Source organism: Elephas maximus, chromosome 2 (assembly GCF_024166365.1).
Source record: "Elephas maximus indicus isolate mEleMax1 chromosome 2, mEleMax1 primary haplotype, whole genome shotgun sequence".
Taxonomy (NCBI): domain Eukaryota; kingdom Metazoa; phylum Chordata; class Mammalia; order Proboscidea; family Elephantidae; genus Elephas; species Elephas maximus.
The window spans coordinates 221,837,200-221,856,470 of NC_064820.1; positions in this window are offsets into that span (position 1 = coordinate 221,837,200).

The following is a 19,271-nucleotide window of genomic DNA, read 5'->3' on the forward strand; positions in this document are numbered from 1 at the left end:
TTCCTGGTGGGGAAGAAACAGGGTCTGTTGTGCTATGGTACAAGAAGGGAGACATGCCAGATTGTAAGACATGGCTGTGAGGGGTGGACTTAAGTGGAAACACACATTACGAGGCTGAATATGAGCATCCTCATGTGGTCCACTAATTCACTACTTCTGCCCCTCCCACTATGGGGTATGGAGATCTGCTTTGGTCCTGCAGCTGCCCAGGACTTGCCTCAGTGTGTAAGTCTCCCTAATGAACTCCTTCACCACCACACTACAGTTGCCTGCCTGTTTTTCGGTCTCAGCGCCCTCCATTTTCAGAGACAAAGTTCATGTTACAATTTTGGAAACATAGGACTTGTAGTCTAGATCTCACAGGTTCAGAGATGAAGAGGAATTTTGCCCATGACAGAGTATGCCTAAAGTCTGACCCATAATTGATTTAAATCATTCAGAAGATGAGATTTTAGACTTGGAGTTGATTTAAGACTTTTGTGATGATGTGATGGGGTGAATGTGTTTTACATGTGGCAAGAACATGAATTTGGGGGGGGCCAAAGGGTGGGATGTTATAAATTGAATTGTGTTCCCCAAAATATGTGTTCTGAGTCCTAACATGTATGCCTGTGGTTATAGTCTCATTCGGGAGTGGGTTGTCTTTGTTATGCTAATTAGGCAGGCTTTGTGTATCTTGTGTCAATCTCTTTTGAGATATAAAAGAGATTAAACAAGCAAGCTAAGAAACAGAGAAAGATGGGTTAAGATAGATGCCAAGAGACCTGGAGATGTGTAAGCAATCAAGAAGCAGAAGGCAAAAAAGACAAGGACATTCCTCCAGAGTCGACAAAGAGAAAAAGCCTTCCCCTACAGCCAGCATCCTCAATTTGGACTTCTAGCCTTCTACACTGCAAGAAAATAAACTTCTGTTTTTTAGAGCCACCCACTTGTGATAGTTCTGTTATAGCTGCACTAGATAACTAAGATATATACCTTATGTGATTTGAGAACATTGTAGAAGCATACAGAACACCAAGACTAAACAAACATGTATCTCATCCTCTCTCTATAACTTTCTCTCATTATCCCATATTTTGCCTCCTTTGGCACCTGCATTCCAGAAAGGTAACAACTTCCGTCCTAATGGCTAACTGCCAGGTAAATAACAAATATATCTTTTGAATAGTTGTACTGTAAAATTCATATACTATTAGCATAAGGAGAACATTGTCTTCCAGCCAGTAGGTAAGGCATGCCCTGCCAAAATAAACTCTACCTTTTCAACAACTGATTAAAGGGGCAAATATTTCTCCATGGCTACCCTGTGATCTTAATTTGGATACCTTAGGAAAAGTATCCACATTTGTAAAATATTTATTTCAAGATTCCAAATAAATGTGATGCCAAGCTCAGGAATGTAAAAGCCCAAGCTTAACAAGTGTTATTTACCAAGTGATGTTCTTTTTTGTTGTTTTTCTGATTTTTACCCGCTCAACCTTTTATTTTAAACATTCGCAAGTTTATAAAAAAGTTGTAAGAAGAGTACAAATCTTGAATACCCTTTACATAGTTCATCAATTGTTAGCTTTTTGCCACATTTGCTTTCTCTCTGTCTCTCTCAATTATTAATATCAATATATTATAATTATCAACATATTAATAATTGTAATACAATTATAATTATTTTATATTTATATAATTTTATATTTCCTATAACCTCAATTATATATTATAATGTTGTTAGGTGCCCTTGAGTAGGTTCTGACTCATAGCATCCCTATGCACAACAGAAATAAACACTGCCCAATCCTGCGCTATTCTCATAATTGTTGCTATGCTTGAGCCCATTGTTGTAGCCACTGTGTCAGTCTGCCTCATTGAGGATCTTCCTTTCTTTCGCTGACCCTCTGCTTTACCAAACATGATGTCCTTCTTCAGAGACTGATCCCTCCTGATAACATGTCCAAAGTATGTGAGACGTAGTCTCACCATCCCATCTTCTAAAGAGCATTCTGGTTGTGCTTCTTCCAAGACATATTTGTTCTTTCGGCAGTCCATGGTATATTCAATATTCTTTGCCCACACCACAATTCTAAGATGTCAATTCTTCCTGTCTTTGTTATTCATTGACCAGCGTTCACATGCATATGAGGCCATTGAAAAGACCATGGGTTGGGTCAGGCACAGCTTAGTCCTCTAAGTGACATCATTGCTTTTTAACACTTTAAAGAGCTCTTTTGCAGGAGATTTGCCCAATGCAATGCATCTTTTGATTCTTGACTGCTGCTTCATGGCTGTTGATTGTGGATCCAAGTAAAATGAAAGCCTGGACAACCTCAATCTTTTCTCTGTTTATCATGATGTTGCTTATTTGTCTAGTTGTGAGGATTTTTGTTTTCTTTATATTGAGGTGTAATCCATACTGAACGCTGTGGTCTTTGATATTCATTAGTAAGTGCTTCAAGTCCTGTTCACTTTCAGCAAGCAAGGTTCTGTCATCTGCATAACACAAGTTGTTGATGAGTCTCCCTCCAATCCTGATGCCCCGTTTTTCTTTATATAGTCCAACTTCTTGGATTATTTGCTGAGCATTCAGATCAAATCCCCCACATGTCTGTCAGTTTGTTGTACTGTGGGGGCTTGCATGTTGCTGTAATGTTGGAAGGTATGTCACCGGTATTCAGATACCAGCAGGGTCACCCATGGAGGACAAGTTTCAGCTTAGCTTCCAGACTATGCCAGACTAGGAAGAAGGACCCAGCAGTCTACTTCTGAAAAGCATTAGCCAGCGAAAACCCTACGAATAGCAGCAGAACATTGTCTGATATAGTGCTAGAAGATGAGCCCCCCAGGTTGGAAGGCACTCAAAAGATGACTGGGGAAGAGTTACCTCCTCAAGGTAGAGTTGACCTTAATGACGTGAATGGAGTAAAGCTTTCAGGACCTTCATTTGCTGACGTGGCATGACTCGAAATGAGAAAAAACAGCTGCAAACATCCATTAATAATCAGAACCTGGAATGTAGGAAGTATGAATCTAGCAAAATTGGAAATTGTCAAAAATGAAATGGAATGCATAAACATCAGTATCCTAGCCATTAGTGAGCTAAAATGGACTGATATTGGCCATTTTGAATCAGACAATCATAGAGTCTACTATGCTGGGAATGACAACTTGAAGAGGAATGGGGTTGCATTCATCGTCAAAGAGAACATTTCAAGATCTATCCTGAAGTACAACCCTGTCCGTGATAGGATGATATCCATACGCCTACAAGGAAGAGCAGTTAATACGACTATTATTCAAATTTATGCACCAACCACTAGGGCCAAAGATGAATAGAAGATTTTTATCAGCTGCTGCAGTCTGAAATTGATCGCACATGCAATCAAGATGCATTGATAATTACTGGTGATTGGAATGCGAAAGTTGGAAACAAAGAAGAAGGATCAGTAGTTGGAAAATATGGCCTTGGAGATAGAAACAATGCTGGAGATCGAATGATAGAATTTTGCAAGACCAACAACTTCTTCATTGCAAATACCTTCTTTCACCAACATAAATGGCAACTATACACATGGACCTCACCAGATGGAAGGCACAGAAATCAAATTGACTACATCTGTGGAAAGAGACGATGGAAAAGCTCAATATCATCAGTTAGAACAAGGCCAAGGGCCGACCATGGAACAGACCATCAATTGCCCATATGAAGGTTCAAGCTGAAACTGAAGAAAATCAGAACAAGTCCACGAGAGCCAAAATATGACCTTGAGTATACACCACCTGAATTTAGAGTCCACCTGAAGAACAGATTTGACACATTGAACACTAGTGACCCAAGACCAGATGAGTTGTGGAATGACATCGAGGATATCATACATGAAGAAAGCAAGAGGCCATTGAAAAGAAAGAAAAGACCAAGATGGATGTCAGAGGAGACTCTGAAACTTGCTCTAGAACATCGAGCAGCTAAAAAGCAAAAGGAAGAATCGATGAAGTAAAAGATCTGAACAGAAGATTTCAAAGGACGGCTCGAGAAGACAAAGTATTATAATGACATGTGCAAACAGCTGGAGATGGAAAACCAAAAGAGAAGAACATACTTGGTGTTTCTCAAGCTGAAAGAACTGAAGAAAAAATTCAAGCCTCGAGTTGCAATAGTGAGGGATTCCATGGGGAAAATATTAAGCGATGCAGGAAGCATCAAAAGAAGTTGGAAGGAATACACAGAGTCATTATACCAAAGAGAATTAGTCAATGTTCATCCATATCAAGAGGTAGCATATGATCAGGAACTGATGGTACTGAAGGAAGAAGTCCAAGCTGCTCTGAAGGCATTGGCAAAAAATAAGGCTCCAGGAATTGGCAGAATACCAATTGAGATGTTTCAACAAACAGATGCAGCGCTGGAGGTGCTCACTCATCTATGCCAAGACGACTGACTGGAAGAGATCCATATTTATGCATATCCCCAAGAAAGGTGATTCAACCGAATGTGGAAATTATAGAACAATATCATTAATATCACACACAAGCAAAATTTTGCTGAAGATCATTCAAAAACGGCTGTAGGAGCATATCGACAGGGAAGTGCCAGGAATTCAGGCCGGTTTCAGAAGAGGATGTGAAACCAGGGATATCATTGCTGATGTCAGATGGACCCTGGCTGAAAGCAGAGAATACCAGAAGGATGTTTATCTGTGTTTTACTGACTATGCAAAGGCATTCGACTGTGTGGATCATAACAAATTATGGATAACATTGAGAAGACTAGGAAGTCCAGAACATTTAATTGTGCTCATGAGGAGTCTTTACATAGAAGAAGAGGCAGTTGTTCAGACAGAACAAGGGGATACTGATTGGTTTAAAGTCAGGAAAGGTGTGCATCAGGGTTGTATTCTTTCACCACACCTATTCAATCTGTATGCTGAGCAAATAATCTGAGAAGCTGGACTATATGAAGAAGAACAGGGCATCAGGATTGGAGGAAGGCTCGTTAACAACATGTGTTATGCAGCTGACACAACCTTGCTTGCTGAAAGTGAAGAGGACTTGAGGCACTTACAAATGAAGATCAAAGACCACAGTCTTCAGTAGGGATTGCACCTCAACATAAAGAAAAGAAAAATCCTCACAACTGGACCAATGAGCAACATCATGATAAAGGGAGAAAAGATGAAGTTGTCAAGGATTTCATTTTACTTGGTTCCACAAACAACAGCCATGGAAGCCCAGTAAAAAAAAACCCAGTGCCGTCGAGTCGATTCCGACAGCAGCCAAGAAATCAAAAGACACATTGCATTGGGTAAATCTGTTGCAAAGGACCTCTTTAAAGTGTTGAAGAGCAAAGATGGCACCTTGAAGACTAAGGTGCGCCTGACCCAAGCCACGGTATTTTCAATCACATCATACGCATATGAAAACTGGACAATGAATAAGGAAGACCGAAGAATTGATGTCTCTGAATTGTGGTGTTGGCCAAGAATATTGAACATACCACAGACTGCCAAAAGAACAAACAAATCTGTCTTAGAAGAAGTACAATCAGAATGCTCCTTAGAAGCAAGGAGGGCAAGAGTGCATCTTCCATTCTTGCCATCCTTGCTTCTAAGGAGCATTCTGGTTGTACTTCTTCTAAGACTTTGGACATGTTGTCAGGAGGGATCAGTCCCTGGAGAAGGACATCATGCTTGGCAAAGTACAGGGTCAGGAGAATAGAGGAAGACCCTCAACGAGGTGGATTGATACAGTGGCTGCAACAATGAGCTCAAGCATAACAACAATTGTAAGGATGGCGCAGGACTGGGCAGTGTTTTGTTCTGTTGTGCCTAGGGTGGCTATGAGTCAGAACTGACTCGACGGCATCTAACAACAACAACATACAGATTTAATAGCTATGGTAAAAGGATACAACCCTGACGCACTTCCTTCCTGACTTTAAACCATTCAGTGTCCCCTAGTTCTGTTTGAACAACTGCTTCTTGATCCAAGTACAGATTCCTTAAGAGCACAATTAAGCGTTCTAGAATTCTTATTCTCCACAATATTATCCATAATTTGTTATGATCCATAGTCATATGCCTTAGCAAAGTCAATAAAACACAGTTAGACATCTTTCTGGTATTCTCTGCTTTCAGCCAGGATCCATCTGACATCAGCAATGATAACCTTGGGTCTACATCCTCTTCTAAATTCAGCTCGAATTTCTGGCAGTTCTCCAACAATATACTGCTACAGCCTTTTTTTTTTTTTTTAATAATTTTTATTGCGCTTTAAGTGAAAGTTTACAAATCAAGTCAGTCTCTCACATATAAACTTATATACATCTTACTACATATTACCACTTAGTCTCCCCCTAATGAGTCAGCCCACTCCCTCCTTCCAGTCTCTCCTCCCCTCTACCCTCACATCTCCCCTCCAGACAGGAGATGCCAACATAGTCTCAAGTGTCCACCTGATGCAAGTAGCTCACTCATCATCAGCACCTCTCTCCAACCCATTGTCCAGTCCAGTCCATGTCTGATGAGCTAGCTTTGGGAATGGTTCCTGTCCTGGGCCAACAGAAGGTTTGGGGACCATGACTGCCGGGATTCTTCTAGTCTTAGTCAGACTATTAAGTCTGGTCTTTTTATGAGAATTTGGGGTGTGCATCCCACTGTTCTCCTGCTCCCTCAGGGGTTCTCTGTTGTGCTCCCTGTCGGGACAGTCATTGGTTATGGCCAGGCACCATCTAGTTTTTCTGGTCTCAGGATGATGTAGTCTCTAGTTCTTGTAGCCCTTTCTGTCTCTTGGTGCCGCCAGTTTTGAATGATCTTCAGCAAAATTTTACTTGCATGTGATATTAATTATATTGTTCAATAATTTCTGCATTCAGTTGGATCACCTTTCTTGGGAATAGGCATAAATATGGATCTCTTCTGGTCAGTTGGCCAAATTTCTTGGCATAGACGAGTGAGCACTTCCAGCACTGTATCCATTTGTTGAAACATCTCAGTTGATGTTCCGCCAATTCCTGGAGCCTTGCTTTTTGCTGATGCCTTCAGCGTAGCTTGGACTTCTTCCTTCAGTACCATTGGTTCTTGATCATTGTTCCTGAAATGGTTGAACATCGACCAATTCTTTTTGGTATAGTGACTCTGTATATCCCTTATGTTATATATTATAATATACATTATAATATGTAATTTAATATATTAATATACATATTACACCATTTTATTTTATTGAACTATTTAAAATTAAGTTGCACACATCATGACATCTCACCCCAAATACTTCAATATATACCACTAAAAATAAGGACATTGTCCTATATGACCACAATACCATGATCACACCCAAAAAATGAATAATAGTTCTTTAATATTATCTAATATGCTGTCCAGAAACCCTGGTGGTGTAGCGGTTAAAGTGCTACAGCTACTAACCAAAAGGTCAACAATTCAGATCCACCAGGCGCTCCTTGGAAACTCTGTGGGGCAGTTCTACTCTGTTCTGTGGGGTCACTATGAGTCAGAATCGACTAGAGGGCAACTAGTTTGCTTTTTTTTTTTTCTTAATATGCTGTCCATATTTAAATTTCTCCAATAGTCTAAAATCATCAGGTGTAGCAATTTTTTTGGGTCCAGGATGCAATCATTTCATGCACTGCATTTGGTTTTACCTCCTTGATCTCTAGAAGTGTTCCTTTTCCCACCACACCCCTCCCTTTTTTTAAGATATTAACTTTTTGTAAGAGTCCAGGCTGTTTGTCTTCTAGAAGGTCTCACATTCTGATGTATCCAGTTATTGCTCATGTTTAGACTCGTAGGCAAGACTGTCTTATTGGTGTAGCTCACTGCTTCTCATTGGGCTCACAACGTCAGTTTGTGTCTCTAGAAGTATTCCATCTCCCACCGCCCCCTCCTTTGGTACTGGTAACCACAAGTATAACAGTTTTTCTGGATCCTGGAGTCCTTCTAGCAAATCATCAAGCCTGAGGGTCATCTTGGGGACCACCAACACACAATATGACCCAATAATATCACTCTTAAGGAGCCCTGGTGGCATAGAAAGTTAAGTACTTGGCTCTTAACTGGAAGATTGGCAGTTCGAACCCACACAGTGGCTTTTTGGGAGACAGACCTGACAATCTGCTTCCGTTAAAGATTCAGCCGAGAAAACCCTCTGGGGCAGTTCTACTCTGTCACATGGGGTCGCTATGAGTCAAAATCAACTCCACGGCACCTAACAACAACAAATCTCTCATAGGTGGGGAGATATAAAAATGTATCTTCTCACAAAATCCTATGTGTGAATGTTTATAAGGACCTTACTTGTAAAATCCTCAAAAACTGGAAACAACCAAGACATCCTTCCACTCATGAATGAATAAACAAATCGGGATATATCCATACAGTGCAATAGCACTCAGCATTAAAAGGAACAAACTGCTGATCCATGCAACAATCTGGGTGAATCTCGAAATCATTCTGCTAAGGGGAAGAAGCCAGACTGAACAGGCTACATATTTAATAATCCAATCTATATGACATTCTTGCAAAGGCAAAACTATAGGGAGAGGATAGATTAGTGGTGAGTCGGAATCAACTCACTGGCAGTGGGTTGAAGCTGCTGGGGGTTGAGGATGGGAGGAGGGGCTGACTACAAAGTGGTAGAAGGGATCTTTTTGGCTGAGATTGAAATATTCTGTATTTTGATTGAATGGTGGTTATACGACTGGAAGTATATGCAAACTCATTGAGCTAAAAAAGGGGAATTTTGCTGTATGTAAATTATGACTCAATAAACCTGACTAAAAAAAACAAAACAATGAGTTGGAAATCTCTAAAGACGAATAACTTAAAAATTAGTTGAAGGGTTTTTCTCCTCCCTCACTGTTGTTGTTGCGTGCTGTCAAGTCGATTCCAAGTCATATCGACAGTATAGGACAGAGTAGAACCGCATCATAGGGTTTCCTAGGCTGAAATCTTTACAGGAACAGATCACCAGGTCTTTTCTCCCAGAGAGTGGCTGCTGGGTTCAAACAGCCAACCTTTTGGTTAGAGACAGAGCACTTAACCGTTGTGCCACCAAGGCTCCTTCCTGGCCCTCTAACTGTATCAATTACCTTATTGTATAATGTTAAGATATGACATTTATTTCAGTCCTCTGCTTGTGAGAATTTTTCTTATGTTTTAGCGATCTGCCTCATCCCCATACTTTTTTAACTTTTAAATTCGATTCCTGTAAAGGAATCTATGCCATGTAGATGCAAGTTACAAAGCTCAATATTAAAATGAACTCCCTTGAATCCACCATCCAATTTAAGAATAAGAGCATTATCAACACTGTTGAAGCTATCCATGGGTCCCTCCCTATCTTATTCCCCTGCTGGCCCCAGAAGCAACCACTGGCCAGAACTTTATGTTTATCAGGCTTTTGCTTTGGTTTTTGCGAATAGTCTTCCTAGATATTTAGGATTCGCTTAACACATTGTTTAGTTTCCTTGGTTTTGAGCTTTATAAAAATAGTATCATAGCTTAGGTAGAGTGTATCAGCCAGGGTCTCTCCAGAAAATGCATGGTTAAATGAAGGGATCATATTGAAGGAACTACTTAGAGTTGTGGACAGAACTGAGGGATATTGGGCCCCAGAGACTAACAGTGGGAAGTCATTGCTATTTCTTATGGATTGAAATGTGTCCCCAAATAAATATGCTGAAGTCCTACCCCTGGTACCTGTGAACATGACCTCATTTGGAAATAGGGCATTTGAAGATGTTATCTGTTAACACGAGGTCATACTGGAGAAGGGTGGGTCCTAATCCCATTTGAGTGGTGTCCTTATAAAAGAGAACACATAGACACCAAGGGGGAAAGTGCCATGTGAACGTACATCTACAAGCCAAGAAACCCCAACAATTGGTGTCAGCCTCCAGAAGCTAGGACAGCAGCATGGGACAGACTCGCCCCCAGAGCCTAAGGAGGAACCGACACAGCCGACACCCTGATCTCAGACTCCCAGCCTCGACAGCTGTGAGACAAGAAATTTCTGTTCTTTAAAGCCACCTATTTTGTGGTATTTTGTTATAGCGGAACTAGGAAACTAAGATACTGTTCTAGACCGTAACAAAAAACCATAAGGAGTTCTTAGGCTTATCAAGTAAAATTTCATGAAGTTAATTTAGCAATCCCCTACTGAGGGACACTTGAACTATTTCCAAGTTCCCCTTTACAAATAATTCTGCCATTAACATCTTTGTCTCTTTCTCCTTGTGCTCTCTTGTATGTATTTCTTTAGGGTAGACATTAAAAAGTAGAATTGTCATTGTTAGTTGCCATTGAGTCAGCTCCAACTCATGGTGACCCCTTGTACAACATAATAAAACATTGCCCCATCCTGCATCACCTTCCTGATCGTTGGTATGCTTAAGTCCATTGTTGTGACCTTTGTGAATTTTGAGTGCCTTCCAACCTAGGGGTCCCTTCTTCCAGCACTATATCCAACAATATTCTGTTGTGATCCATAGGGTTTTCATTGGCTAATTTTCAGAAGTAAATCTCCAGGTCTTTCTTCCTAGTCCATCTTAATCTAGAAGCTCTGCTGAAACCCATCCACCATGAGCGACCCTGCTGGTGTTTGAAATACCAGTGACATGGCTTTCAGCATCACAGCAACATGCAAGCCACCACAGTTTGACAAACTGACAATAAACTGACAGATGGTGGTTTAATTTAATAGATACTGTGACATTCCTCAGTCAATTCCTATAATTTCTGCAGTGGTTTGGTCAGCAGCATGGTATCTCAGTCATTTTCCTAAGGACAGATCCAGAAGCATGTTTGAGTGTGTGTTCCTAAAGCATGTCATTTACATCATGTCTGTCCCGACTCTATTTGAGTAACTGGTACACAAATCTAAATCCTTGCTGGCAAGGAGCTTTCATTTAATATACTCAACGATATTTACTGAATGTCTATTATATGCTGGGAGGAGCCCTGGTGGCATGGTGATTAAGAGCTCGGCTGCCAATCGAAAGATTAGTGGTTTGAACTCACCAGCTGCTCTTCAAGAGGAAGGTGTGGTAGTCTGCTCCCATAAAGATTACAGCCTTGGTCCTATTCTTACAGAGTCGCTACGAGTTGGAATTGACTCGATGGCAACGGGTATTATGTGCTGGTGCTATTCTAAGCTCCAAGAGTGAGAAAAGCAGACAAGCTCTTATGTTCTCATCAGCAGCATGTTGTAACCTCAGGACACTCTTAAACAGTGCTTGATCCGTAGTAGGAACACGTGTGCTCACGCTTCTCCTACTTTGAACAAAATAAACATTCTCGGTTTTTGGGATGTAACGAATAGTTTTGCGTAATACCTTTTCAGCCAAATTTTTAGCTTTCTAAAAATATACCATTTCCAATTTAGTCCTTAATTATGGAAGCTCAGAACACTCAAACTTGTACCACATTTATCTTGGAGAAATGAGAACGTGTCCATAAAAAACACTTTGATCAAGAATGTTCATTGCAACTTGATTCGTAAGAGCCCAAAACTGGAAACGGCCCAGTGGTCCACCAATAGAATAGATAAAACAAGTTATTGCAATATTGTCTTAGTCATCTAGTGGTGTCGTAACAGAAATACCACAAGTGGATGGCTTTAATAAAGAGAAACTTATTTCTCCACAGTAAAATAGCCTGAAAGTCCAAATTTAGAGTGTCAGCTCCAGGGGAAGACTTTCTCTCTCTGTCGGCTCTAGAGGAAGGTCCTCGTCCTCAATCTCCCCCTGGTAGAGGAGCTTCTCAGGCACAGGGACCCCGAGTCCAAGGGACGCGCTCTGCTCCTGGTGCTGCTTTCTTGGTGGTATGAGCTCCCCGTCTCTCTGCTTGCTTCTTTTATATCTTGAGATATTGCCTCAAGATAATCCAATCCTGTAGGCTGAGTCCTGAACTGCAGCCCACCCTCCCTCATTAACATTATAGAGGCAGGATTTGCAACATCCAGGAAAATCACACAATACTGGGTATCATGGCCCAGCCCAATTGATATACACATTTTGCGGGGGGGACATCATTCAATCCATGAGAAATACTTATATATTGAATTCCAACTCAGCAATAAAGAGGAACAAACACCTGATGTATACAATAACATGGATGAATCTCAGAAACACTATTCTGGATAAAAGAATCCTGATACCAAAAAAAAAAAAAAAAAACTGTTTGATCCCATTAATATAAAATTCTAGAATAGGAATCTTAGTTATCTAGTGCTGCTACAACAGAAATACCACAAGTGGATGGCTTTAACAAACAGAAATATATTCTCTCACAGTTTAGGAGGCTGTAAGTCTAAATTCAGGGTGTTAGCACCAGAAGGCTTTCTCTCTGTTGGCTGTAGGGGAAGGTCCTTGTCATCAATCTTCCCCTGGTATAGGAGCTTCTCAGTGCAGGGACCCTGGGTCCAAAGGATACACTCTACTCCCGGCTCTTCATTCTTGGTGGTATGAGGTCCCTCTCTCTCTTCTCCCTCCTCTGTCCTTTTACTTCTTGTAAGATAAAAGGTGACGCAGGCAACATCCCAGGGAAACTCCCCTTATATCAGATCAGGGCTGTGACCCGAGTAAGGGTTTTACATCCCACCCTAATCCTCTTTAACATAACCTTATCTTGCTTCATTAACCACAGACATAAATTAGGATTTACAACACATAGGAAAATTACATCAGATCACAAAATGGAGGACAACCACACAATACTGGGAACCATGGCCTAACCAAGTTGACACAGTATCTGGGGGGACACAATTCAATCCATGACAACAGGAAAGCTAATCTATAGTGGAAAAAGGCCTTTGGGGTTGGGGTTGCAGGTGAGTGTGAAGGGTCACACAGGGACTTTCTGGGGTGATGGCAGTGTCTTTATCTTGATAGGGGTTGGGGTACACAGGTGTAACACATCAAGCGGTACACTTATGATCTGTGCATTGCATCTGATGCAAATTTTACCTCAGTGGGAAAAAAAAGAAACTTAAACAAATACTGAACTCCAGTTAATGCTGTACATGCTGAAGTATTAGGGGAAGGCATATTAACGTCTGCAACTCGCTTTTACATAAATGACAAAAAAATAAGATGAACTGACGGAGAGACGCATAGATGGATAGAAAGATATGGAATAAAACATGTAAAAATGTAAGCTGTAGACTCAAGGTGGTGGGTACGTGGATATTCTCTACAAACCTTCAACTTCTCTGTACATTTGAAAACTTTTTCATAACAAAATGTTGGCACAAAAAATGTACCACAAATTCTGAGAGACTTAACTAACCTTTTACTGGAAAGTTAAAATTTATCCAGATAAACCTGGACTCAAATGCTAGCGATGACCTTTCTAGCTAGTCTTTTAATCTGTGTCTGCTGTGGTTTTCTCATTTATCACATGGACAGGCAGACCCTCTTCTTATTAGGCCAAGGGGCATGTTCATTTCACATTTGGTAAGTACTACCCTCTTAAAAGGACCTTCCAATTTACACATTCATCCAGCAAGTGTATAACCATGCCCTTTAACCCACATCTTTGCCAACATGAAATATTACCATTCTTTTTGATTTTTGCTGATCCAATAGGCAAAAATGGTATCTCTGTTGTTTTAATCACGCACGCAGTTAAAACTATTTAAATTATTTCTTCTTTTGTGAATTGTCTTTTCATATTATTTCCTCATATTTCTATTGGGTCCTTTTTCATATGGGTTGTAGGAATTCTTTCTATATTTTTGACATTTAACCCTTTTTTATATACATTGCAAGTATTTGTCCCAATGTAATATCTCTCAGATATTGTTTAAATGTTGTTCGGTGTCATCAAGTCGGTTCCCACTCATAGTGACCCTATGTACAACAGAACAAAACACTGCTCAGTCAGGTTTTTTATGGTTAGTATTTGGTTTCTTAGATAACAAAAAACCCTAACATCAAAGTAAGGTATCATGATTAATTTTCCTATTCAACAGAATTTAGAATGTAGGTGGCTCCTTTCAAGTTAAGAGTATAAAAGGCATATACGTTTTTTATGGCTACTATTTTTTAATATTAACCATAAAATTACAAAACCAAACATTAACCATTAAAAATTTTTAATCTGTATGCTGAGCAAATAATCCGAAAAGCTGGACTATATGAAGAACACAGCACCAGGATTGGAGGAAGACCCATTAACAACCTGTGATATGCTGATGACACAATTTTCCTAGAAGAAAATGAAGAGGACTTGAAGAATTTACTGATGAAAATGAAAGACTATAGCCTTCAGTATGGATTACACCTCAATGTAAAGAAAACAAAAAATTCTCACAACTGGGCCAATAAGCAACATCAGGATAAATGGAGAAAATATTGACGTTGTCAAGGATTTCATTTTACTTCTATCCACAACCAAAGTCCATGGAAGTAGCAGTCAAGAAATCAAACGATGTATTGCATTGAGCAAATCTGCTTCAAAAGGCCTCTTTAAAGTGTTAAAAAGCACTTGAGGACTGAGATGCACCTGACCCAAGCCATGGTATTTTCAATCGCCTCACATGCGTGCAAAAGCTGGACAATGAATAAGGAAGACCAAAGAATTGATGCCTTTGAATAACAGTGTTGGCGAAGAATATCGAATATACCATGGACTGCCAAAAGAATGAACAAATCTGTCTTGGTAGAAATACAGCCAAAATGCTTCTCAGAAGTAAGGATGGTGAGACTTCATCTTACATATTTCGGACATGTGGTCTGTAGGGACCAATCACTGGAGGACATCATGCTTGGTAAAGTACAGGGTCAGCATAAATGAGGAAGACCCTCAAGGAGACTGACACAGTGGCTTCAACAATGGGCTTCACACACAGCAATGATTGTGTGGATGGCACAGGACCAGGCAGTGTTTCACTGGGTTGTACACAGGCTCACTATGAGTTGGAACCAATTCAGTAGCACCTGACATTTGGTTTCATGGATAAGGGAAACCTTAAAATCAAAACAATGTGTCTGTTACTAATTTTCCTGTTCAGATTTTTTGATCTATCTGCAACTAATTCCTATATTCCTAACTGTATAGACAATTGGACTGAAACTTTTTTGAATGGTCTTCCTTGGTGATTTGAAATCAGGGCTTCCAACTGGTTCTAAATGGTTGTCACGGCTGACGGAAACAAAGGTAGTGAAGGCGCTGATAGCAACCAAATCACTTGTGACTCGCTTTTGGCCCGAGCAGGAAACGGTCATCAGTGCCCAGCTCAAAGATGGCAGCCTACCTCATGGCTTTGAACGTGCGTAGCTATCCACAGTTCCTGGCAATAATGTAATCTCTTTCAACTGGAACCTTTCAGGAGCTTGATGCAGGAGACTGGATAATTGGCAGGACTGCTGAGAGCAACACACATTCAAAGCAGTGCAGTCTGCTACCATCTTTGAATGGGGCACTGCTGCCTGTTTCCTACTCAAGTCAAAAGCTGAAGCGCAAGAGATTTGGTTGCTATGCAATGCTTACGCTGCCCTTGTTTGTCGGCCACAACTGAACCACTTTGAAGCCCTATTTGAAATGCTAACATTATCATATATTAGATGTTTTGGTCTACTCTGTTTTATTGATCATTGTCTATCCCTGCTCCAGAATCATGTTATTTTTATTACTGTCGTTTTATAGGAACTTTTGATAACTGGTAGGGCAAGTCTCCTCTTACCCATATTTCTTATCAAAAAATTTTTTATTCTCAGAATTTTCTCTATCAGATGAAGTTTAGAACCAGCTTTCTAATTTCCACTGGGACTAGGATTGGAATTCCATTACATTTTCAGGCAGAAAAAAATGATACCCTTACTTAGGAATATAGTGTATCTCTCATTTGTCCAGATCTTCTTTTATCTCCTCCAGTCAAATCTTTTTTCTTCTTGGAAAAAAATGCCTGTTCTTGAGGGTGACCAATAGCCACACGGAGTCCCAAAAATTTCGAAGAGCCATTCTATTCAAACCCCCTTGTCAAATTACCCAGGATCCATTTATCCTAGTATCTAATATCAGCTCAATTAAATGTGTTGAATTTAAATATTAGCTTGCTTGAGTTTCAAAGATAAATAAAAGGAGAAGTGAAGCAGAATGTGAGAAATCATGCAAAGACAGTTAAAAAAGCTGTCTTTAAATATATTTCTGGCAAATAATCAAATCAGCAATTGAAAACTGAAGAAGTCTTGTACGTTTAAATCCAGACACATGCAAGCGTACAAGACTTTCAGCTTTTCCTCTCCATGGGTCAGGCATGACAGGTTAGTACACTTTAAGATTCTCACACAAAACTTGATTATCACCAGTCTTCATTTTTGAACTTGAAATTTCTAAATATTAGGTGCTGTCAGAGATAAAATTTAATATTAACATAATTTAGTTATGAATTACATCTAAAACACAATGGGAATCTTTACAAATAGTTAAGGATGTAAAGAAATATTTAAGAACTTAACAGAAGTCATATTGAAATGTGATACCACAGCCAGACATTATGAGCAAGAGTTGTCAGACAATGCTCAACCTGTAGTTAAAAACCCAAACCCAAGTGCCGTTGTAGGTAAAGCAAATGTAGTTAAAGCAAATGTATTTTCAAAGGCTTTGTGTAAAAATATGTATTATTTTATAAGGAAAAAAAAAACCTGCCAGGAATCTAGTTGTCATAAGCTATGGGACGCACTCAATGATAAAAACAAACCTTTATTGAGCACTGTGTGCCAGGCACTGCATTGTTTTCTCAGACCCTTATTCCTCAAGTTAAACCCTCATTACTTATCTCTCACCCCTTCCACTGTGGGATTATATTCATTGGCAATCAAGACGGCAATGGGTACTGGGCAGCAGATGATGTGACTGTCCCTAACTCAAATCCAGTCTTTCCAATCATCTCACACTTCTGTGATGTTTTTTTTTCTCCTTTCCCCAATTCTTTTATATTATTAGTCACCTAACTACGCATTTCCCTGCCCTAAACTTTTTTTGAACATCTATTCCTTTTTCTCATTAATGTGGCATCAGCATCTGGAACATAATATGTGATTTTAGCTGGCCACGCTGGATGATTTTAAAAAATAGCTTCTTGTTAAATTGAAGCTGCACCCAACCCTGACAAAATGTGCAAAACTTCTGAGATAAAAATATTAGCATTATTCCCCTTGTGTTTTGTTCACCTTTATAATTTCCTGTTTATAGATATTATTTGCTTCAAAATATGAATAGAGCAGGACTGGTAATGGGTTGATGGCTACTGGCATTGGTTGATTGGTCATGGGGTTTCATGTACTGTTCTGTATTTGGAAATGGGCAAAATTATCCTTAACCATAATTTATGGAGCCCCGGTGGTGCAGTGGTTCAGTGTTTCGCCGCTAACCACTTTGAACCCACCTGCCACTTTGTGGGAGAAAAGACCTGGCAGTCTGCTCCAGTACAGATTTCAGCCTAGTAAAACTATGGGGCAGCTCTACTCTGTTCTATAGGGTTGTTGTGAGTCACAATCGACGCAACGGCAAACAAACCATAATTAAAAAACAAAGCCACTGTATACCCAGTGCCATCGAGTCGATTCCGACTCATAGCGACCCTATAGGACAGAGTAGTAGAAAGGCCCAAATTATCACACAGCCACGTTGTGAACTATTAAGCATTAAATTTTTAAAAAAATCCCATATACATACGTATGAAAATTCACCAACACATCTAAAATAGTTCTTTTTAACTTCTGGATTGAATGGTGTCTTAGTTTACATTTATTATCTAGGGTTTTTGTTTGTTTTACAAATGTAATACTTTCATAACCTGAAAATTAAAATTTGTTACAGAGCTGCCTCCCATCACCTAAGACTCGCCATCACCTGTTTAAGCCTCATGTTCTCAAATTTCCTACTGTCAAGTATTTTTATCGCAACCTTATGGAACTGGGGATTCTGACAGGCAGATAGATCCTTAAGATCTGTGTGGACTGGCAGAGATCACTCATATTTTAATTTCACGAAGATTATTTTAATGAAAAAAAGCCTCAGTGTCTGACAAATTGTATGTTCTCCGAATGAAATCCTCTGCACCTATTACAAAGGCATAGAAGTATATTCACTAACATGGGGGAAGAGTTCACAGTTTGAAAAAAGATGACAAAATTGCCTGTATAATATGGCACCACTTTTGTAAAATCATGTAAGCACAGAAAATGGTAAAGGGTTTGAAAAACATCTATCTTTAAACAGTGTGTCTTCGTGAATTATGGGTGTTTTTAGCTTGTCTGCAGTTTTTTTCCCAGTATGAATGTTCCCATACTTTATTATATAGACACACACATTCCTCAACCCTCTAGGCTCTCTCCACCCCCTCGAAGTAAACAGACTCTCACACAGACTCTTCCCAAACGCTGCCACAACAGGATCTAACTTTTCCCCTGGACCTCTGTGACTATCATGAGCCCAGGTGCTAGGTCCCAGGCTCTATGCCTTCCATCCCGATGAACCCACATTTGGATTCATTCTCTGACAAGGCAAGAGAATGCAGGGTTTTTGTTAACAGGTTTTTATAATAAACCCATTAAAGATTCATCTGCATTGTTATTAAAAAAAGTTATCTTCCTTGTCCTTTTAGGCTATCTGATACTGACATGGAAATCGTGGTGGTGTACTGGTTGAGAGCAATAGCTGCTAACCAAAAGGTCAGTAGTTTGAATCTACCAGGCACTCCTTGGAAACCCTGTGAGGCTGTTCTCCTTCTTCCTATAGGATCACTATGAGTTGGAATCAACTCGATGGCAACTTTTTTTTTTTTTTTAATATTGACATGTTCCGTCAATCAGTCTCAACTCAGTTCTCAGTGTTCAGAACTAGTTATTGACAAAGAGATTACCTTTCTCTAAAATCTGACCCCTGAAAACATGCCTCAAAGTGGCTTGTTTTTAAAAAGTAATTATGTTTTAACAGCTGAAGAGGGCATCTAGTTGAGGGATTTTATCACAAAATAATGAACAATTTTGGGGCTACTTAACTTCCTAGTAACTAGTCAGATGTACAATGCAGACAGAATCTTAGAAGTATTCACATTCCAGTTCTCCACAAAGATTATTTCATTTACGTATCAATCTATAAAAACTCAAAGAATCTCATGCTACTTACGCTGTCTTTTGCAAGGAAAACTAATTATCTCTTTAAATACCAGCAATGACTTCAGAGCAAATTGAGAAAATCTGACACGTAAACAAACATCACCACTCCTGGGGGTCAGATGGTTGGGCAGTACAAATGGGA